We start from the raw sequence: 25154 nt of genomic DNA, 5'->3' as shown, positions 1-25154 counted from the left end.
GGCTGGTAAGTGCCACGATCAATAGAGGGGGGGGGGGGCGGGGCGGACAATGGAAAGGGAGGTAGGCAAGCCCACTCGAGGTGTGTCCCTCCCCGGCGGGAGCCGGTGCCTCTGGAGGTGACCCGGTAACTCGAACACACCGCCTGTAACAGGCGCTCTGCAGAATTGGGCGCTGTTCGGACACACCTGTCACGCTGCATAGGTGTTTAATCAACAACAGGAGGCTCTGCATATTTTTCGGTAATTGACAACTTGAGCCAGACCGAGTTTTGAACTCGGATATGCTGCTATTCTCTCTGCTGCAAAATGGAATTCAGAAGCCTCACCCATATAACATGATCGGTACATATGAAATTCATCTAAAATGAAAAAACAAAGGCACTTCTTTCTATTATAAAGACGTCTGAATACTTATTTTGATATTTCGTTTATTCTTTAGTTAAACAGGAGTAAATATATCGGGTGAGTATTCTGTGTCCGATCCTGCAAGTAAAGTTTCAATTGAGCACATTGTTAATGAGTTTTTTTGGTGGTTACTAAAAAATATTATATGTTAGATACAGCCGCTAAATCTATTTTCTTGCAAGGGAAGGGCATTACTTCTAACGCTCAAAACCGCAAGGAAGACGTGCTTAAAATACAAATTGCTCATTCCAAAAAATAAGGGGCGAATCACTGTCTTCCCAAACGGAACGTCTTACCAGGAGAGACACATCAGTCATCACCTATACGGGGTACAAGATATTAAACAGACCTAAAATATCCAACACTGGCAATATTTTGCAGAAGCTTGAAATTTAGCACGGATTTCAATGCGGGATGCTTATAATAGTTTCCACAACGAAACTTTATTTCGAAACCTGGCAGGAAATTCAAAGAGGTCCTGGTCGTATGTGAAGTATGTTTGCAGCAAGACACAATCAATGCCTCTTCCATGCGACAGCAATGAAGATACTGTCGAAGACAGTGCTGCAACGCAGGGTTAGTAAACGCAGCCTTTCGAAATTCCTTCAGAAACAAGACGAGGTATGAGGTGCATTCAAGTTCTAAGCCCTCCGTTTTTTTTTCTCTGGACTGGAAAGGGATAGAAACATGCGCACTGTTTTAAAATGAGGCCGCGTTCATTGTCAATACATCCCAGAGATGGCAGGACCGTACGGCAGATGGAATTTTACCGCCAGCGGCGAGAATGAGAACTGTTTTAAATACTTAAAATGGCGACGTTTTCCTTACTTGAACAGCGTGCAATCATTCGTTTTCTGAATTTGCGTGGTGTGAAACCAATTGAAATTCATCGACAGTTGAAGGAGACATGTGGTGATGGAGTTATAGATGTGTCGAAAGTGCGTTCATGGGTGTGACAGTTTAATGAAGGCAGAACATCGTGTGACAACAAACCGAAACAATTTCGGGCTCGCACAAGCCGGTCTGACGACATGATCGAGAAAGTGGAGAGAATTGTTTTGGGGGATCGCCGAATGACTGTTGAACAGATCGCCTCCAGAGTTGGCATTTCTGTGGGTTCTGTGCACACAATCCTGCATGACGACCTGAAAATGTGAAAAGTGTCATCCAGGTGGGTGCCACGAATGCTGACGGACGACCACATGGCTGCCCGTGTGGCATGTTGCCAAGCAATGTTGACGCACAACGACAGCATGAATGAGACTTTCTTTTCGTCGGTTGTGACAATGGATGAGATGTGGATGCCATTTTTCAATCCAGAAACAAAGCGCCAGTCAGCTCAATGGAAGCACACAGATTCACTGCCACTAAAAAAATTTTCGGTAACCGCCAGTGCTGAAAAAATGATGGTGTCCATGTTCTGGGATGGTGTCCAGACATTTGCCGCACCAGACATTTGCCACACCGGACATTTGCCACGGTTTTACCTGCTCCGAAGGGTCGGGTCCCTTGTCCCCCCCCCCTCCTCCTCCTCCTCCTACTCCTCCTCCTCCTCACCCTCTTCACCCGGCCGCCCAGTTTGCTTTCGAAGTTCCGAACGCGACATCAGTATGGAAGATATTACAACAAACATGTGCAGGCCTCCTGCTCATTACAAAGGTTACGCGTATCTTAAACAGAGGGAATCTAAAGAAGATGTTGTTACATGGATGTGTTTACCCCGAAAAGCGTATCATTGCAAGGGAAAGCTGCTTTCGAGGAACGCAGAACTGTTGAGCGTATTAGAACATCTCTGTGGACCACCTGACGATGCAGCTCTGAAAGTGAGAAAGCAAGTGGAGAGGGCAGAGAGAAGGTCTCGAGAAGAAACTACTCAGTTATCGGAGATATACGCGGATGAAATGGGAAATCTACATAATACAGTTTGTGACTTTGTTACAGTGATGCCTAATTCAGAATCTATGAAGAGAACCATACGTCGTCGACGGAGTCAAGAGCAGGGGAACCAACAACAGCCTAAGAACTCTTATGAAATTGATCTTCATGAAGATCTATTAAAAATGGGAGATGACAGTAGTTTTCTTCTGGAAGACGATCGATTAGAGGCGAGAATAATGATTTTTAGTGGAAGCAAAGGAAAAGAAATTTTAAAAACATGTGCCCATTTTTTTATGGATGGAACATTTAAGAGATGCAGCAAGCAGTTTGTACAGACCTTCACCATACACGTAGACTTAGGAGGCCCGATTAAAGAAACAAACATTCTTCCTATTGTATTTGCACTGCTCCCTAATAAGAAGAAAGACACATATGGTCGACTGTTTCGTCTGATAAAACAGGCAGTGTTTGAGTGGTGTCCTAAACAAGTAAAGGTGGACTTTGAGGCAGCTGCGATATCGACCATTCGTCAAGTTTTTCCCACAACTGAAATATATGGATTCTATTTCCATATGAAGAAGAGTTTATGGAGAAGAATTAAAGTTCTCGGTCTAACTGAGGAGTACCGCTAGAACGAGGATTTAAGACTTCACGTCAGCATGTGTGCAGCGCTGGCAGTTGTAAAACCGGAGGACGTAAGCAATGGATGGATTGAGATTCATGCAGAAGCTCCTGATAACGGAAGGTTCTCTCATTTTCTTGACTACTTTGTGGATAACTGGCTAGAGAATGAGGATATCGCAATAGAAATGTGGGACTGTTACGGAAAAAGGCACCGAACGACGAATGCTGTTGAAGGGTGGCAAAACAAAATAAATAGTATTATTGGAAACCCTCACCCTAGAATCAACTATTTGGTGGAGTGCTCGATAAAAGGAAGCAGAGCTCAGAAACTGCACGTACATGAAATTGGAAATGAATCTTAAAGGTAAGAAGAGGAAGAAGAAGTACTTGGAGCTGGACGACAGGATAGAGAGAATCGTAAAGAATTATGAAGTGACTGGCAACATTAGGCCTTGCTTGAAAGCCATTGCCCATATTCAGAAACTGGACTAAAATACGTTAAAAATGTATTAAAAACTATGAGGACCACTGAGTCCTCGCAGATTACTAAGATAAAATTATTAAAACATTGAAGCAGCATTATCGAAGCTAATATTAAGTTGTAATTGTAAATAGAGTGTACATTAGTTCAGCGTGTGTAGGCTGATTTTACACACGCCAGAATGGTAGATGGTCATTTATCATTTTCACGATCCAAAGCCTGTGCAAAGTGTGATGCGAATCAGCCTTTAATGTAAAAATTAAAAAGTGTTTCAAGCCGCACAAAAGTATCCCTATTGTTGTCACGTTAAGATAACTTTTTTCTACCTTCCAATATTATGGCCTTGCTATTAAATAATTGTGAGTTCTAAAATAATTTTCTGAAGCTTCAGAATCGCAACTACCACCTAAAATATCATGGTTTGTTAAAATGATAGTATACGCTTTTGTGAAAGAAAATGGGAACTTAACCTTTGAGTTGCACCTAAAATTGACATCCCAAAACTGATCTGATCCTAAAGTTGACAATTTTTGCACCTCAAATATTTTTTATTTAAGTTTAGCTGCAAACATTTATAGTAGATGTAAATATACTTAAGTACATTTAAATATAGTCCTTTAAAAATTAAAATTTCTTACTAAATTGTTGATTATCTTTAAACAGGTCAGAAAAGTAAGGAGCTTAGTACTGAAAATTAATTGTTACTAAAGAACATCAGAATCAAATGTATTAGACCTACTTTCCTTATACATTACAGACTTTTTGAAAAGATATTTGATCATTTACTCTGTCACTGACAGTGTAATTTCAGTTGCTTTGCAACACCAGGGATATCTACTCCTAAATCATGTTTCCAGCTGTGCGCATTTCGAATTCTGGAATATTTACTTCGTCTTCTTTGGTGAAGGAATTTCGGAAAATGCATTTACTAACTCCACTTTAGTGGCACTGTCTACAGTAACATTACCATCGCTGTCGCGCAGTAAAGGTACTTACTGAGCCTTTCCGCTGGTTTACTTAACATTGGACCAGTATCTCTCTGGATTTTCCACCACATTTCTAGAGCGAGTTTCGTTGTGGAAGCTATTACATGCATCTCGCATTGAAATCCGCACCAAATTTCGAGCCTCAGTAAAACTTCACCAACCTTGGAGATTTTGCGTTCGTCTAAATTATACGTGCCTTTTGCGGTGCTCCTGCAACAGCTTTCTGTCGTGTTTTGTGTACCATGAGGGGTCAGTTCCGTCTCTTATTAATTTAATTGGTATGAATATCTCGAGTGCTGTTGATACTATTTGTTTGAACTTAAGCCACATATGGTCTTAATTTACATAGTTTGGGAGGATTGGAGACTACCTCTTGGAAAGACGTAACCCGAATGTTTAGCTGCTTTTATAAATAGATATATTTCGCGTTTAGTTTTGGTGAATTTTTTTGTTACGGAAGTGAGCCTCGCTACGACTGCGTGTTCACTAATTCCTGTATCTGTCGTGATGCTCAGGATTATTTGCGGCTAAGAGGTCAACTGTGTTTTCGTAACCATTTACAAATGGTTCAAATGGCTCTGAGCACTATGGGACTTAACATCTGTGGTCATCAGTCCACTAGAACTTAGAACTACTTAAACCTAACTAACCTAAGGACATCACACACGTCCATGCCCGAGGCAGGATTCGAACCTGCGACCGTAGCAGTCGCGCGGTTCCGGACTGCCTAGAACCGCGAGACCACCGCCGCCGGCGTAACCATTTACAATTTGAATGGCCTCGTCAACTAATTGTTAAAAATAATTTAAAAAAAGCATTTAGAACAATTACGGAAGTTGTTTTCTATTTACAATGTAGTATGAAAATGTATTTATATCGGTCCGCAGCTCGTGGTCGTGCGGTAGCGTTCTCGCTTCCCGCGCCCGGGTTCCCGGGTTCGATTCCCGGCGGGGTCAGGGATTTTCATTGCCTCGTGATGACTGGGTGTTGTGTGATGTCCTTAGGTTAGTTAGGTTTAAGTAGTTCTAGGGGACTGATGACCATAGATGTTAAGTCCCATAGTGCTCAGAGCCATTTTGTATTTTTGTCAACATGCGGAAGGTAGATTGAAGTAACTGTCAACTATAATTGTATGAGTAGGGTACCTATTTGTGATGAGACTCAAGTTTTCCTTTCTTTGAACTGTTCAGCAAGTGTTTCATGTGAGACAGTGGGTCGGTAAAAGGAGCCAGTTACTAAATTATTCCGGTTGTCGAATATAACCTCTGCCCATACTAAGTCACAGGAACTATCTGCTTCAAAATCGATTGTGAGCTTGCATTATTTTTCCTTAAGTTGTCCTTCTTGTTTCTGTTGTAGTGCAGATAATTACAATTACGGCTTTTCCCTCCAGAACCTAAGATGCTTTCTCTGTGACCCTGTGAATACCAGAGCTAAACAATGTAGAACAACAATATATGTTACAAGCGCAGCATTCTGTATTACTTCATTTCCTTATTTCCAACATTTTAAAATTGTAAGTCGACTTTGGATGACATGTCAATCATAGATGTTCTTATCTCTATTTAGTGAACGTGTTTTCAGTTACGTTTTGAACACTGTCCCGCTACACTTCATTAACTACTGTTTTTAGAGAGTAAATTGAGATGGAGTACGTCGTTCTTCTTTTCAAACATTCACAAACCCATTTATTCTTTCCCTATTGTCTTTTGGGTATGCAGTTGTACTAAGTAAAGTAGGCACAAATGCAGTGATCAGAAAGAAATGATTAGCGGACATTCGCATTCTCGTTTCATCGTGAAAGGAAGCTACCGTATAGACAGAGGAATCTATATTTATACTTGGCAGAAATAATTACATACTGACATAATCGTCGGTATTGCTTTCGTTTCCCAAAAGTTATAAATATTTCGATTTCGGAAAAGAAGCTCTGTATTTGGCCAAGATGTCGAAGAAGAAGGTCCCTTACGTACTGGTTGTATCGAATAAGATGTGGAGACGGCGGTTTGAAATCGGGACAGAGGTAGTGCGGGGAAGGGCGTTCCTTACCTGAGGGATCGCTACTCCAGCTACCTGCCGAAGGCAAGCTACCTGGCGAAGGGGCAAGTGTGGCAAATGTCCGGTGTGGCAAATGTCCGGTGTGGCAAATGTCCGGCATTCTCTGGGACAGCGAGGGTGTAATCCTTACCCATTGCGTTCCAAAGGGCACTACGGTAACAGGTGCATCCTACGAAAATGTTTTGAAGAACAAATTCCTTCCTGCACAGCAACAAAAATGTCCGGGAAGGGCTGTGCGTGTGCTGTTTCACCAAGACAGCGCACCCGCACATCGAGCTAACGTTACGCAACAGTTTCTTCGCGATAACAACTTTGAAGTGATTCCTCATGCTCCCTACTCACCTGACCTGGCTCCTAGTGACTTTTGGCTTCTTCCAACAATGAAAGACACTCTCCGTGACCGCACATTCACCAGCCGTGCTGCTATTGCCTCAGCGATTTTCCAGTAGTCAAAACAGACTCCTAAAGAAGCTTTCGCCGCTGCCGTGGAATCATGGCGTCAGCGTTGTGAAAAATGTGTACGTCTGCAGGGCGATTACGTCGAGAAGTAACGTCAGTTTCATCGATTTCGGGTGAGTAGTTAATTAGAAAAAAATCGAAGGCCATAGAACTTGAATGCACCTCATAAATATTCATGAATTCGAATCAAGAACAACTGCCAATACGAGTAACGTAGAAGTAGATATCGCCGGAGTAGTGAAACAACTTAAATCACTCAATAAAATCAAGTCTTCTGACCCAGACTGTATAGCAAATAGCTTCATTTCAGAGTATGCTGATGCAATAGCTCCACACTAAACAATCACATACAACCGATCGCTCTACGAAAGATCCGTCCCCAAAGACTGGAAAGTTGCAGAGGTCACACCACTATTCAACAAAGGCAGTAGGAGTAATCCACTAAATTACAGCCCCACATCATTAAAGTCGATACGCAGCAGGGGTATGGAACATATATTGTTTCCGATCATCATGAATTGCCTCGAAGAAAACGGTCTACAGACACACAGTGAACACGGTTTAGAAAACATCTTTCTAGTGAAACACAACTAGCTCTTTACTGGCATGAAGTGCTGAGTGCTATTGACACGGGATTTCAAATTGATACCGTATTTCTGGATTTCCGGAAGGCTTTGAACTTTGTACCACACAAGCGGCTTGTAACGAAATTGCGTGCTTATGGAATATCGTTTCAGTTAGGTGATTGGATTCGTGATTCCCTGTCAAAGAGCTCACATTCACGGAAAGTCATTGAGTGAAACAGAAGTGATTTCTGGCGTTCCCCAAAGTAGTGTTATGGGCTTTTTTCTGTTCCTTATCTATATAAAAGATTTGGAAGACAACTGAGCAGCCCTCTTAGGTTGTTTGCAGATGACGCTGTCGTTTATCGACTAGGTAGATCATCGGAAGATAAAAGCAAATTGCAAACGATTTAGAAAAGCTATCTGTACGGTGCGAAAATTGTCAGTTGGTCCTAAATAACGAAATGTGTGAAGCCATCCATATGATCGCTAAAAGGAATCCGTTAAACTTCGATTATGCGATAAACCAGTTACATCTAAAGGCCGTAAATTCAACTAAATACCGAGGAATTACATGTACGATCAACATAAATTGGAAGGAACACGTAGAAAATGTTGTGCGGAAGCTAACCAAATACTGCGTTTTATTGGCAGGACATTTAGCAAATGCAACAGATCTACTAAAGTGACTCCCTATACTACACTTGTCCGTCCTCTTTTAGAATACTGTTGCGCGGTGTGGGATCCTTTCCAGATAGGATTGATGTAGTGCATCGTAAAAATTCAAAGAAGGGAAGCACGTTTTGTATTATCTCGAAATAGGGGAGAGAGTGTCACTGACATGGTACAGGATTTGGGCATCATTAAAACAAAGGCGTTTTACGTTGCGGCGGAATCTTCTCAAAAAATTCAATCACCTACTTTCTCAAAAATGGTTCAAATGGCTCTAAGCACTATAGGACTTAACATCTGAGGTCATCAGTCCCCTAGACTTAGAACTACTTAAACCTAACTAACGTAAGGACATCACACAAATCGATGCCCGGAGCAGGATTCAAACTTGCGACCGGAGCAACAGTGCGGTAACGGACTGAAGCGCCTAGAACCGCTCGGCACCAACTTTCTCCTCCGAATGCAAAAATATTTTGTTGTCATCGACCTTCAAAAGGAGAAACGATCGCCATGTTAAAATAAGGGAAATCAGAACTCGTATGGAAAGATATAGGTGTTTGTTCTTTCCGCGCTCTATACGAGACTGAATAATAGAGAATTGGGAAGGTGGTTCGATGAACCCTCTTCCAGACACTTAAATGTGATTTTCAGAGTATCCATGTAGATGTATATGAATTAAATTTATCGAGTGAGTGTTCTCTGTTCGATTCTGCGAGTAAAGTTTTAATGACGTACATGGTTAATGAATTTTTTTGCTGTGTGTGTGTGGTTTGAGGTTTTCGGGTGCTAAACAGCGTGGTCATCAGCGCCCAAATTTTTTTGCTTGTTAGTAAAAATATTTTATCTTACGTATAGGTGCTAAATCTACTTACTTTCTTACAAGGAAAGGGAATGTCCTCGAACGCTCAGAACCGCGAGAAGATGTGGTTAAAATACAAATCGTTCATCCCAAAATAACAAAGTGCGAGCCACTGTCTCGGCAAACGGAACGTCTTACCACGACAGACGTATCATCACCTATACGAAGTCCAAGTAAGGATTTTTGGTAACGCGAAGAAACAGGACCAAAAACAGACACGTGTCAGCGTTGCGAGTTACTGCTGTACTTTCCTCAGTGTAAAATAACTGCGCTATCTGGACAACAAACTCTTTCTACTGACCTGATAATGTTACACTGCTGTTCCGTCTTCAGAGTAAAGGTGCTGGATTGTAATGAAGTGTAAAGGAACACTATGCACATGTCACTAAAGCCTCTTCGACACGTCCAACGTCACTTCAGCATTCAAGCAGTTCTACTTTTCCAAACTGCGATATTGATGTGGCAGTGTCATATCCTGCCTTTGACCGAAGATACTGCTAACACAGGCTTGAACGCCGACGCACGAAGTTGAATGTGAATCATAGAGCGAGTGCTGATGGTGAAACACCGATTGCGTAACTTTATTTGTGGTTTTCACATTGTAATCTTACAAAATAAACGATCCTCCTCATGCAGTGTTTGTATTGCCTAAAGAAGAACACATCAAGATTTTCTTAAGTTCGGCGTGTTTCTAGTCGCACTATAACGATATTTTGTTTCTTCGCGCTACGTACGTTCCTCTCGTACAACTTGAACAGGTAATTAGTCAAGTTACTCTCGTTGTAAGACGCAAAGTTTTGCGTGCGATTGCTCCATAAGACCGGCTTTGCGATAAGTTATTTATGTTCTAAGCACATTTTCGTGTGGTTCAGATTATTCGAGGTCACACACTTCCCTGGTTAGTAGGTATAATACGGTATTTTATACTGTTAGGGACACTACAACCGATAGTCGTATCACGTACTCAATCGTACTCCTTATCACTAGATCTCTGGAACATTCGAGACGGAAAAAGATAAGCAGTTTGCCTTTGTTGAAAAAAGGTGTCCGGAAGTTTTCTGTTGGATCGTTGGCCAACAGTGAGTGATTAAACGGTTGGTTTACGGAGGGTGCACGCAATCACACACGACATTAGCTCACGAATGAGCATTTTCATTCTTAGTCAGCAGCATTAGTTGCCAGGCTGTATTATTACTTCGACAGTTACTAAGGCTACCGTAAACTTTTAAGACATTGTGGTGTAATCTGGAAAACCAATACAGCGTTGGAAAACTTCAGTATTGAAGGAGAATTAAATGTAACTGCTGGTAGGAATATGGCCAGGTTTAGTGTTACTTAAGAACTCAATAAACGAAGTAAATACTGTGAACTAATGTCTTTTCACACCAATATTTTTCGCCTCATCCATCATCTATCAGGGATCATTGGAACAGCGGAAAGTTCCACGGGACTGGAAGAAGGTCCAGATTATAGCAATCTATAAAAAGGGTAGAAAATCGAATGGACATAATTACCGGCCAATTTAAGTGACATCGATTTGTTGTAGAATCATGGAACATATTTTGTGTTCAGACATAATGACTTTTCTAGACTCTGACAAATTCATCTGCAGAAACCAGCACGGTTTTAGGAAACAGCGGCCATAGGAGATATAGCTAGCCATCTTTGTGCACGATATACAACAGGCTCTAGATACCGGCTCCCAGGTTGATGCCATATTTCTTGACATTCGAAAGGCGTTCGACTCAGTTCCGTACTGTCGCTTGCTCCAAAAAGTGCGTGCTTATGGTCTATCCGATGACATATGCGGTTGGATAGAAAGTTTTCTAACAGACAGAGAGCAGTGTGTTGTCCTGAATGGGGTGACTTCAACAAAAACAAGCGTAACTTCAGGTGTGCCCCAGGACAGCGTAATAGGTCCGCTGCTTTTTTACGATTTACATAAACATTCTGGTTGATGGTATTTACAGTTGCATTAGACTGTTTGCCGATGATGGTGTAGTCCACAGGAAAGTAGTATCATATGAAAGTTGTGAACAAATCAGTGAGGATTTGCAGAAAATAACTGCGTGGTGTAATGACTCGCAGTTATCTCTCAGTATTAGTAAGTGTCAGTTCGTCCGGTCTTAGAGTATTGTTCGTCTGTATGGTACCCTTACCAGTTGAGTCTGATTCAAGAGACTGAGAAGTTCCAAAGAAGAGCGGCAAGATTCGTGACTGGTACATTTAGCCATCGTGAGAGCGTTACAAATCTCATTGAAAGTTTGAAGTGGGACACACTTGCAGATAGACGACGCGCTAAGCGGAAGGGGCTGCTCACTAAATTCCGAAATCTGATCTTCGCCGAGGATGTAGAGCATATATTATTACCACCAACTTTCAAATCGCCCAATGATCGCCATCCAAAGATAAGGGAAATTAGAGCTCGTACTGAGGCGTTCAGACGGTCGTTTCTCCTTCGCGTGATCCGCGAGTGGAACAGAGGGGGAAAATATGACTTTGGCGCGAGTTTTGTCCTCCGTCACACACCGCTTGGCGGCTAGCGGAGTATATATGTATATGTAGACTCGTTACTTCAATATTCGTAAATAAAAAAGACACGTTTTCCTTGTAGGTAACACGGTCACGTTACATGTGAAGCGTGTTCCCTCTGTGAACCATGCCTTACCCATATCAGACCGCCTCAATGATAATCAAAATGTAGCGGTAGCGAGGATATACACTCCTGGAAATTGAAATAAGAACACCGTGAATTCATTGTCCCAGGAAGGGGAAACTTTATTGACACATTCCTGGGGTCAGATACATCACATGATCACACTGACAGAACCACAGGCACATAGACACAGGCAACAGAGCATGAACAATGTCGGCACTAGTACAGTGTATATCCACCTTTCGCAGCAATGCAGGCTGCTATTCTCCCATGGAGACGATCGTAGAGATGCTGGATGTAGTCCTGTGGAACGGCTTGCCATGCCATTTCCACCTGGCGCCTCAGTTGGACCAGCGTTCGTGCTGGACGTGCAGACCGCGTGAGACGACGCTTCATCCAGTCCCAAACATGCTCAATGGGGGACAGATCCGGAGATCTTGCTGGCCAGGGTAGTTGACTTACACCTTCTAGAGCACGTTGGGTGGCACGGGATACATGCGGACGTGCATTGTCCTGTTGGAACAGCAAGTTCCCTTGCCGGTCTAGGAATGGTAGAACGATGACGGTTTGGATGTACCGTGCACTATTCAGTGCCCCTCGACGATCACCAGTGGTGTACGGCCAGTAGGAGATCGCTCCCCACACCATGATGCCGGGTGTTGGCCCTGTGTGCCTCGGTCGTATGCAGTCCTGATTGTGGCGCTCACCTGCACGGCGCCAAACACGCATACGACCATCATTGGCACCAAGGCAGAAGCGACTCTCATCGCTGAAGACGACACGTCTCTATTCGTCCCTCCATTCAGGCCTGTCGCGACACCACTGGAGGCGGGCTGCACGATGTTGGGGCGTGAGCGGAAGACGGCCTAACGGTGTGCGGGACCGTATCCCAGCTTCATGGAGACGGTTGCGAATGGTCCTCGCCGATACCCCAGGAGCAACAGTGTCCCTAATTTGCTGGGAAGTGGCGGTGCGGTCCCCTACGGCACTGCGTAGGATCCTACGGTCTTGGCGTGCATCCGTGCTTCGCTGCGGTCCGGTCCCAGGTGGACGGGCACGTGCACCTTCCGCCGACTACTGGCGACAACATCGATATACTGTGGAGACCTCACGCCCCACGTGTTGAGCAATTCGGCGGTACGTCCACCCGGCCTCCCGCATGCCCACTATACGCCCTCGCTCAAAGTCCGTCAACTGCACATACGGTTCACGTCCACGCTGTCGCGGCATGCTACCAGTGTTAAAGACTGCGATGGAGCTCCGTATGCCACGGCAAACTGGCCGACACTGACGGCGGCGGTGCACAAATGCTGCGCAGCTAGCGCCATTCGACGGCCAACACCGCGGTTCCTGGTGTGTCCACTGTGCCGTGCGTGTGATCATTGCTTGTACAGCCCTCTCGCAGTGTCCGGAGCAAGTATGGTGGGTCTGACACACCGGTGTCAATGTGTTCTGTTTTCCATTTCCAGGAGTATAGTATGCTGTAATTCGATCTTCACATCTCTGCTCATGAGAGCTGGTGGTTGAAAGGTTTCTGCTATTTGAAGCTCAGTAACAGCAGATAATTAGTTTTTTATGTGATACTTGAGAATTCGTAGCTATTTCAGTTCTACACGCACGTATGTGTGGCATGCGAGGGTAAGGAGAGCTTTCCATTCATAGTAAACGGTCATTCACTTTTCGTGCGAACTCTGGTTTCCCTGTTGGTGAAAGATGCCACATACGCTACGTTCAATAACATGAATGGCTATGGAGCTGACCACTGGTCAAGAGGGCTGTCTTAGGGGGAACGGGAGGAAGAAATGCCGCTGGCGCAGCCTCGCGAGTTGCACGCTGCCCATGATCGAACTTCGCGCCATCACTGTTGGAGTACTTTGGGTGGCACGTTGCTTGCATGAGCAAGTGGGAATTATCCTGATATTCACTTTTATCATTGCATATTATATCTCTGTTTAATTACTGCAGTCATTGCCATTGTTGAATTAGTGGAAATGATAGTTGAAATCGCTTGGACTGAGGCTTCTTAATATCCCACATAACTCTCAGCCATGAGTCAGTTTTAGTATCACTTTGCACTTTTATTTCTCAAATGCTTAGCGTTGCAGTGTTATATGTGTTTCCGTACTTCCAGTGTGTGACACCGAAAATGCAGATAAAATACTTTCTGCTCCATCCAACCTTTTTGCCGTTTAATATCCGTTGATATCTTGCACTGTACTTTTGATTCTGAAGCCGTAATATGTATTCCAGAAACTATATTTAATACGTAGTCGATGTACTAGCGTATTTATTTTTGACTGTGTATAATAGATTGTAATTGTAAAGAAAATATTGTACAGAGCTAGGTAATAGCCAAGGGAACTTAATTGAAATGTATCGATAGCAACGGCAAAATGGTAGTAGCTGTGCCGTTGTTTATCTTTGTGTATGGAGAGTCTCTGCCATGTTGTGAGCAGAGTGGAAGCAGAGCAGCATGAGTTATGAAAGAATGCGTAAGTGTTTGTTGGGCGCTCCCGCTGACGTGGTGTGCAGCTATGCTCGCGCCAATCTAAACGCACCTGATTTGTTAACTCCCGAGTATTGAGAGAACGGTGGGACTGGACAGGCGGAGGAATCTGCAACTCCAGCTATTGCCTGTCCTATAATTATCCATGACTCTGGAGACGACTCGGGGTTCGCAAACAGCAGCAGCAGCAGCAACAACGGCACCTCAGCATTGTCGTCGGCTACGTTCTTCGTCCTTCACACAGCTACAACATCGTAAGACTGTTAAGTGAAAAATCGTTAACATACATAGGCATTACCCAGCAATATTTCTTTCACAAAGTATCAATAACTTGAATACTGACTTGCAATAGTTAAAACTTGTAGGGCACCTGTGTTGTCATTGTCCCCAGAAACTTTTACCAAGCAGGGTCCCTTTCCATGCGATCACCGAGTGTCGTAACAATATGGAAATTGATTAAATATTTGCTGCCAGCTCTGTGTGTTTGCTAATTACCAGATTAAGTTTATATTTTCTGCCTCAGCAGCTGTTCATTCTTGAATTTTATGACAGAGGCTACTTAAAGTAAAGTAAATTTTCACTGGCAAAACAAATAACTAAAGATACAGCACAAATTAAGAGTGCACAATTTCATTTATTCTGTATTCAGCGTAGCGAGTGACTTCTGCTGGATTGGTATGTATTTTATTGTTGTTATTTTAAAAGTAAAACCATTTGCTCATTTGCTTGAACTAGATTCAGTTCAGTCGTTCAGTAATCAAAAGTAAATTGCTTGCCTTTTTCTAAACTTTACATTACGTTATAATGAAGTTACTGAAAGTAATTTTATTTACATAAAAAAGTTTAAGTTAAAACAGTCATTCGTTTAACCAGTAACTCCATTCAATTTTTCTTTCAAATTTTAATATTTCAGAAGAAGTAACTGCAAACTCAGTGCTTTCTCATTCATTTATTTTCTCGTGAACTGCTGTGGTGTGGAAAAGCATGACAACCCTCTGTTGCCACACCAGTGATAATTTGCTTAAAGCCGATCGGGATAGCCGCGTGGTCTAGGGCTCCTTGCCTCCTGTCGGTGGGTCGAGTCCACCTTCGGGCACGGGTGTGTGTGTTGTCCTTAGCGTAAGCTAGTTTAAGTTAGATTAAGTAGAGTGTAAGCCTAGGGACCGATGACCTTAGCTGTTTACTCCCCTAGTAACTTACAGTAAATGAAAATTTGCTCAAATTTCTTTGCTATTGCCTTTCTCGAGATTCTGGAGACTCAGTGCCCTAGCGGGCAAGCGACCTGTTAATTATTCCTTTTTTAGCTAATCATTGTTTCCTTTTTGTTATCAAAGATTTTTGTTGTATCTCCATCCACATCTACATCCATATTCCGCAAGCCACCTGACGGTGTGTGGCGGAGGATATCCTGAGTACCTCTATCGTTTCTCGCTTCTATTCCAGTCTCGTATTACGTGGTAACCTTTTTGCCCCCTGTGCGGTTCGTGAGCGATTGAACTATACTCAACATGTTTCAGAATTATCAGCAGTATTTTGCTTGTTTAGAGTAGATTCTTCCTTCAGAGGAGTACATTGTAGACTTTCCTCCAGTAACCGGTGTTATTTTCCTTCGATAACGATAGCATTACTCACTGTAAAATTTCATTAGGCTTATGCGATCACGGTCAGTTATATCCCAATGCAGTAGCCCGATTAGGAAGGTTCAAATGGCTCTGAGCACTATGGGACTTGACAGATGACGTCATCAGTCCCCTACAACTTAGAACTACTTAAACCTAATTAACCTAAGGACATCACACACAGCCATGCCCGAGGCAGGATTTGAACCTGCGACCGTAGTGGTCGCGCAGTTCCAGACTGTAGCGCATAGAACCGCTCGTCCGCCCCGGCCGGCGATTAGGAAGGGGGAGGTTAAAAGTCCTTCTCAAGTTATCATGTGAAAACTTTGTTTGGAACTTGTTACCTAGATCCTTTGTGCGAGATCATATGCTGTTGTGGTCGCTTGTCATCCGCGTATTTCAGTGCCACGCATTTCCAGTGTGTATTGTGCCGCTAACATCCTCACTTGCATTTGCATCTACATACATACACCACAAGCCACCGTATGATGCATGGCGGATAGTGCCTCGTAACACTACTAATCATTTCATTTCGTGCTATAGTTTACAAACAGAGAGAGGGAAAAACGACTGTCTTTTCTCGTCTTCGTGATCGTCACGCGCAGTGCTCTGTTGTCAACTTCAAATTCCGGTTCTTTAAATTTTCTCAACAGTGTCCCGCGAAAAGGACATCGCCTTCCCTCCAGGGATTCCCACTTCGGTTCCCGAAGCCATCCCCGTAATACTTGCGTGTTGATCGAAGCTAACAGTAGCAAATCTAGCAGCCCACCTCTGAATTGGTTCGACGTCTTCCCTCAATCTGACGCGTTGGGAATATTGGAAATTTTTGGTAAGTTCCTGTGGAACCTAGGCTTACACACTACTTAATCTAACTTAACTAAGGACAACACACACACACACACACACACACACACACACACACACGCACACCCATGCCAGACGGGGCCAGCAGCACGAACCGTGGCAAGTCGCCGACGCGGTGGGGTTCCCAAACTCTCGGACAGGAATGAAAAATAGGCCGCATTATATTCTAGGCGTGCTCTCCCTTACACAAGAGCCACACTTTCACAAACCTCTTCCAATAAACCGACGTCGCCCTGTCGCCTTCCCGACTACCTCAGTTATGCGCTCGATCCAGTTCCATACAGTTTTGCAGCGCTAAACCTAGACTTTGATGTTGTGACTGTGTCAAGCAGCACATTGCTAATGACATATTCGCACATTACGGGATTGTTTTCCCTACTCGTCTGGATTGTCTTAAATTTTCCACATTTAGAACAAGATGGCATTCATCGCACCTACTAGAAATTTTGTCTAAATCATCTTGTGTTCCCTTACTGTCATTCAACGATGACACGTTGCCGTACACCAGAGCGTCATCAGCAAACTCACGCATATGAGTGCTAACGCTGTTCGACAAATCGTTCATGCACACAGAGAGTAAAAGCACTCCTATCACACTTCCTTGGCGCACTCCTGACGATATCCTTATATCTGATGATCACTGGCCGTCGGGGGAAACGTAATAGGTTCTGTCAGATGAAACGTCATTGAGACACCCACACATCTGAGACCCTATTTCGCATGTTCGTACCTCTGTTAACAATCTACAGTGGTGCACAGTGTCAGGCGCTTCCCTAAAACCTGGGAAAGTGCTAGATGGTTGTTGTCCATCATCCCTGGTTCGTCCTACGTCGTGCGATAAAAGGGCATGCTGAGTTTCACACGAACGATGCTTTTTAAAACCGTTCTGATTTGTGGCCAGAATCTTTTCCGTGTCAAGGAACTTTATTATATTCGAACAGAGAATATGTTTAAGAATTATGCATCTAATGGATGTTGAGGATCGGCAATTTTGCGAGTCCGTCGGTTTACCATTCTTATACACAGTCATCTCCGCTCTTTTCCAGTCTCTTGGAACCTTCCGCTGGACGAGAGATTCGCGGTAAACACACGCTAAGTTAGGCACCACTAGCGTAGAGTACGATCTGTAAAACAGAACTGTTATTCCATCTGGACCTGGCAACCTACTTGATCTCAATTATTTAGCTGCTTTCCTACTTCATGGATGCTGTTACTATGTCCTCCATACGTGAGCCCGTGCGACGGTAAAATGACACGCTTGTACGATCCTCCTGCGTCAAGAATTTCTTAAATCCAGAATTCAAAACTTTAGCTTTCACTTTTCCGTCTTGCGTTGTCACACCAGACTGGTCAATTAGTGACTGGATAGAAACCTCCAGCCAGCTTAGCGATTTTACGTAGCACCAAAATTTTCTATGGCTCTGTGCGAGATCTTTTGCTAAAGTATGACGGTGGTAGTGGATAAGTGCTCCACGCATCCATCTTCTTACAGACGCACGAATTTGTACTATTTTTCTTCCTATCGTCGTTTGAGCGTATTTTTTCAACTGCGAGTGCAACACTATTTGCTTCTTCAGCATTTTCCGAATCTTGTTATTAAGTCATGATCAATTTCTTCCGTCCTGAGTACACTAACTCGACACATGCTTCTTCAGAGCGCTATTTAATATCCATTTAAACTTCGTCCATATTCCTTTACATGCATTACATTCGAAAAAAAGTGATGAGTGTTCATTGACTGAGTGGGACACTTTCAAGTGGTTATCTCCTCATCTTAGGAAAATTACTCCCCTAGACTTCTTGATGAATTTATCAACTTCAGTCACCGTCGCTATGATGACATCATTGTCACTAATTTCCCGCTCTATACTGACGCCGTAGATAAGTTCAGGCCTGTTTGTAGCTACAGATATTTCCGTTGCGTGTGGACCGGCGGACTAGTTGCTCAAGACAGTTTTTGGAAAACGTACTCAGAAGCACTCCGCAAGACTGCTTATTCTAACGTTATGCGTATGTAGGTGACTTGGTCGGCCACCCAGTACTGGTACCATATAAGATGAATATATCGAACAGCCCAACATTAGTGGGCCTAAGGGCTCAGGGCACGACAAGCAAGTCCGTCTATATGGCTAGGCCATTCGAGACCAGATGCAGAGACAAGGAACGCATGTCCGAAAGCGAGAAACTGCCGGTATGGGGAATTTTGACGCTCAAGAGGTTAGGCAATGCTCCAAGTAATGGCGGAATGACATACAAGCTGAGAGATGGTTTGTTGCAGTTCTTTGAGAGTCTATGATAATTCACAAATCTGAATTCATCCACTATCTCCTAAAAAATTAGGTGCGTCCAGTGACAAAGAAATATGTCAATATCTGTGAAACTGCAGACGCCAATACTTCACAATGAATAAACATTTACACTATGAACCTCAGAATTAACAAATTTTAATGGCTTCATACGGTTCCAACAAATGATGGTAGCATTGCACTACAGCTATCCCAATGAAAGCTGCGTTTGTCTGTCTATTGTATTTGTTGATTCCCGACGTACTTTATATCTTTTCGCTATACAAATGTTTGTCAGAACATCGTATTCTCCACATTTACACAGAAATGAACTCAGCATCATTACCCAATATTGTTATCCTTGTGTAGTTATTTATTGAACAGTTTACTATTTCTCCAGTAACCTTATTTAAATATTGATTGCACGTGCTATTTAAAACTGTGCTAACTTGTAACCGATCATTCGCATGTGGTAGTGAACACTACAACTGGAAACAGAATCAAAAAATGCTTCTGTCAAGAGGGCACAAATAACTGTTTAAATAATATTTAACGACAATCTGTAGTCATTTATCGTGAGTACCCTTGCCCATAATGCTAGCTTATTTATCTGTGAACTAACTATTACTTACATTTAATTCAAATGAACTGAGTGTAACCAAATGTTTATGACATTTCTTTATTTAAATATGGTTGTAATATACACTCCTGGAAATTGAAATAAGAACACCGTGAATTCATTGTCCCAGGAAGGGGAAACTTTATTGACACATTCCTGGGGTCAGATACATCACATGATCACACTGACAGAACCACAGGCACATAGACACAGGCAACAGAGCATGCACAATGTCGGCACTAGTGCAGTGTATATCCACCTTTCGCAGCAATGCAGGCTGCTATTCTCCCATGGAGACGATCGTAGAGATGCTGGATGTAGTCCTGTGGAACGGCTTGCCATGCCATTTCCACCTGGGGCCTCAGTTGGACCAGCGTTCGTGCTGGACGTGCAGACCGCGTGAGACGACGCTTCATCCAGTCCCAAACATGCTCAATGGGGGACAGATCCGGAGATCTTGCTGGCCAGGGTAGTTGACTTACGCCTTCTAGAGCACGTTGGGTGGCACGGGATACATGCGGACGTGCATTGTCCTGTTGGGACAGCAAGTTCCCTTGCCGGTCTAGGAATGGTAGAACGATGGGTTCGATGACGGTTTGGATGTACCGTGCACTATTCAGTGTCCCCTCGACGATCACCAGTGGTGTACGGCCAGTGTAGGATATCGCTCCCCACACCATGATGCCGGGTGTTGGCCCTGTGTGCCTCGGTCGTATGCAGTCCTGATTGTGGCGCTCACCTGCACGGCGCCAAACACGCATACGACCATCATTGGCACCAAGGCAGAAGCGACTCTCATCGCTGAAGACGACACGTCTCCAATCGTCCCTCCATTCACGCCTGTCGCGACACCACTGGAGGCGGGCTGCACGATGTTGGGGCGTGAGCGGAAGACGGCCTAACGGTGTGCGGGACCGTAGCCCAGCTTCATGGAGACGGTTGCGAATGGTCCTCGCCGATACCCCAGGAGCAACAGTGTCCCTAATTTGCTGGGAAGTGGCGGTGCGGTCCCCTACGGCACTGCGTGGGATCCTACGGTCTTGGCGTGCATCCGTGCGTCGCTGCTGTCCGGTCCCAGGTCGACGGGCACGTGCACCTTCCGCCGACTACTGGCGACAACATCGATGTACTGTGGAGACCTCACGCCCCACGTGTTGAGCAATTCGGCGGTACGTCCACCCGGCCTCCCGCATGCCCACTATACGCCCTCGCTCAAAGTCCGTCAACTGCACATACGGTTCACGTCCACGCTGTCGCGGCATGCTACCAGTGTTAAAGACTGCGATGGAGCTCCGTATGCCACGGCAAACTGGCTGACACTGACGGCGGCGGTGCACAAATGCTGCGCAGCTAGCGCCATTCGACGGCCAACACCGCGGTTCCTGGTGTGTCCACTGTGCCGTGCGTATGATCATTGCTTGTACAGCCCTCTCGCAGTGTCCGGAGCAAGTATGGTGGGTCTGACACACCGGTGTCAATGTGTTCTTTTTTCCATTTCCAGGAGTGTATTAGTTTAGTGCGGAAAATTGTTCAAGATGAGTAAGATCATGCCCATAGCACATAAGAACGAAGTTATTTTGGTGAAGGAAAAGCAAGCAGTAGCAGAACACTACGGGAGTCAAGTGGAGACTGTGTAAGTAGCCTGTTTGTGTGTTGGCAGAGCTACAGACTGTATTAATATCGTTAACACCGCTCTGTGCCCTCGGCCAGAGATTCTGCAGTTGGACGGACTGGCAGTAAGAGAGTGTTCAAATGTATGAATTACTAAGGGACCATACTGCTGAGGTCATCGGTCCCTAGACTTACAAGCTGCTTAAACTAACTTATGATAAGAACAACACTCACACCCATGCCAGAGGTAGGACTCGAACCTCTGGCTCGAGGGGCCGCGCAATCCGTTATATGACGCCTCAAACCGCGAGGCCACTCCGAGCGGCCAGCTAGCGAGTGGATAGAGAAGTGCATGGACATGGTTTTTTCTTAGTGAAGGCTCTGTTTTGGTAGGACGTGCATTGTAAAGTGAGACGCGCGGAAAGATATGATAATGGATGTATGGTTTATAATATTCGAGTAGTGAAATTATTGACAACTATATAATTTTTGGAACTGTATGTCACATGAATGAAGTAAAATTTTCTAAATACATTGTTTGCTCTTCAACAAAATCTTTCTTTTGCTAACCATATGTCTCCTAGCAGTTAGAATCTATATTATTTAGAATCTCTTTATTTAGCTGGCCGTTGTTGCTACTTGCTGTAATTGCTGTAGTTCGTGTTATGAAGATTTTCTGTGAGGTAAGTGACTTATGAAAAAGAATGGAGTTTTCACTATCGGGATTCATGATTGACATGAGTTTAGGAATTAATAGAGTTGGAGGCAGTTTCATATTTCTTTAATTTCATATTTTTTAGATTTTTATTATTGTTAGGATTTCTTGCAATTTAAGCCCATTCTTATGTGTTAATAATTGGAAGTCATTTTGTCCATGCATAGCAGTCAGACTGCGTTGGGCTTGTACATTGTGGGTAATAAATGAATAGATTAATTTTTTAGTTGTCTTTGTTAAGGAAAATTCTGTTGGTCAGCGTTCGAAAAAATATATAATTAAAGAGGTAGTTTCACCTGTCGACCCTTAGCAGAGGATACTTCACTGGAATCTTCTGGTTTCCTTGTAGTTTGAATATTTAGTGCATGATTAGAAATTAGTTGTTGTTTACTGCTAGGGTGTAATTTTATGCATGGGGTTTCCTTTGTAGTTGTAGTTTCTTATTTTTGTACTGTATTGTCATGAGCAAACTAGTTTTGGCATGCATGCGGGTTTGCACTAAGCATCTCGCAGTCGCTTTTGCAACTAATTAGGTATTTATTATTTTCAGTGCGATTTTAATGTTTCTTCTCATTTTTCCTTTCCAAATAATGTTTGTGTGTAATTGTGTAAAATAGTGTAATAATTTTGGCGAGGCTGCAAAGCAAATTCAGAAATGACAGTGAAGACAAACGTAGCTTGTTATCACCACCTAGCAACGAATTAACAAATGTTCAAGATAGTAATTTGGTAATGGTGCATAGGGACAAGGACCAGACAGTAAATAACGGGGTAGAAATGGAAACAATCAGTGAACAGGGAACGACTGACGATCGATCGGTCGGTAACAGTTCACCTCAGGAATGTGAAATAACAGGACAAAGTCTTGCAAATACCTAAATTCAGATTTTTCATCAATGCACTTTCGTCAATTACATCTACATCTACATGATTACTCTGCAATTCACGTTTAAGTGCTTGGCAGAGGGTTCATCGAACCACAATCATACTATCTCCCTACCATTCCACTCCCGAACAGCGCGCGGGAAAAACGAACACCTAAACCTTTCTGTTCGAGCTCTGATTGCCCTTATTTTATTCTGATGATCATTCCTACCTACGTAGGTTGGGCTCAACAAAATATTTTCGCATTCTGAAGAGAAAGTTGGTTACTGAAATAGTGTAAGCTGTCTCTTTAGTGGACTTGTTGCATCTTGTTGCCAATGAAATGCAACCTTTGGCTCGCCTTCCCCACAATATTATCTATGTGGTCTTTCCAACTGAAGTTGTTCGTAATTTTAACACCCAGGTACTTAGTTGAATTGACAGCCTTGAGAATTGTACTATTTATCGAGTAATCGAATTCCAATGGAATTCTTTTGGAACTCATGTGGATCACCTCACACTTTTCGTTATTTAGGGTCAACTGCCACCTGCCACACCATACAGCAATCTCTTCTAAATCGCTTTGCAACTGATACTGGTCTTCGGATGACCTTAGAAGACGGTAAATTACAGCATCATCTACGAACAACCTAAGAGAACTGCTCACATTGTCACCCAGGTCATTTATATAGATCAGGAGCAACAGAGGTCTCAGGACGCTTCCCTGAGGAACACCTGATATCACTTCAGTTTTACTCGATGATTTGCCGTCTATTATTACGAACTGCGACCTTCCTGACAGGAAATCACGATTCCAGACGCATAACTGAAACGATACCCTATAGGCCCGCAGCTTGATTAGAAGCCGCTTGTGAGGAATGGTGTCAAAAGCTTTCCCGAAATCTAGAAATACGGAATAAACTTGAGATCCCCTGTCGATAGCGGCCATTACTTCGTGCGAATAAAGAGCTAGCTGCATTGCACAAGAACGATGTTTTCTGAAACTATGTTGATTACGTATCAATAGATCGTTCCCTTCGAGATGATTCATAATGTTTGAATACAGTATATGCTCCAAAACCCTACTGCAAACCGACGCCAATGTTATAGGTCTGTAGTTCGATGGATTACTCCTACTACCCTTCTTAAACACTGGTGCGACCTGCGCAATTTTCCAATCTGTAGGTACGGATCTGTCGGTGAGCGAGCGGTTGTATAAGATTGGGAGCTATTGTATCAGCGTAATCTGAAAGGAACCTAATCAGTATACAATCTGGACCTGAAGACTTGCCCGTATCAAGCGATTTCAGTTGCTTCGCAACCCCTAAGGTATCTACTTCTAAGAAACTCATGCTAGCAGCTGTTAGTGTTTCAAATTCTGGAATATTCCATTCGTCTTCCCTGGTGAAGGAATTTTGGAAAACTGCGTTCAATAACTCCGCTTTAGCAGCACAGTCGTCGGTAACAGTACCATCGGCACTGCGCAGCGAAGGTATTGACCGCGTCTTGCCGCTTGTGTACTTTACACACGACCAGAATTTCTTCGGATTTTCTGCCAAATTTCGAGACAACGTTTCGTTGTGGAACCTATTAAAGGCATCTCGCATTGATGTCAAGACACACTCTCTACTTTTCAAAATACGAATGTTGCCGGTGCAAACGCACTGATGAAAAACACAAAGGAACATATTTCAGTCACTAGTGCATTGTTATTGCAATTAATTCAAAATTTTTGTCAAACAGACCAAAAGTTTCAACAGTTAGACTCAATGGAACAAAATTAGAAACAAACAGAACAATTGGCTCAAATGGCTCTGAGCACTATGGGACTTAACATCCGAGGTCATCAGTCCCCTAGAACTTAGAACTACTTAAACCTAACTAACCTAAAGACATCACACACATCCATGCCCGAGGTAGGATTCGAACCTGCGACCGTAGCAGTCACGCGGCTCCGGACTGAGCGCCCAGAACCGCGAAAACAGAACAATTACTTCAAAAGTTAGACACAAGGACGAAATTAAACAAACACTTGAACAAACACGAAAAGATTTAACCACTGAGAAACACAAAATCGATTCTTAATATCACAACATTTCTGAAGACGTAAAAACACAAATTTGTGAGCATTTACAGCCTATTTTTTGCGACATGAGGACACATTACAGAACCATGAAGCAGCAATAAAAGAACTGCAGACCATTGTACACGAAAATCACGACCCCTTGCAGGCTAAAACTGACTCTGTTCCACTACCGATACGGTTGTGCAACTTGTAAAACATCAGGAAAACTTAAAGGACACAGTAGATACGATTACGACACAACTGACACTCTAAAACGTGGCTCAGAAAAACACATGGAGGAAATCAGCACATTATCGGAAAACGTAGCCGAATTTCGGATCAGTTAACAAATTTATCTACGAAGG

This window comes from Schistocerca serialis, chromosome 6, assembly GCF_023864345.2.
Source record: "Schistocerca serialis cubense isolate TAMUIC-IGC-003099 chromosome 6, iqSchSeri2.2, whole genome shotgun sequence".
Lineage (NCBI taxonomy): Eukaryota > Metazoa > Arthropoda > Insecta > Orthoptera > Acrididae > Schistocerca > Schistocerca serialis.
Note: the sequence above shows the minus strand (reverse complement) of the source record.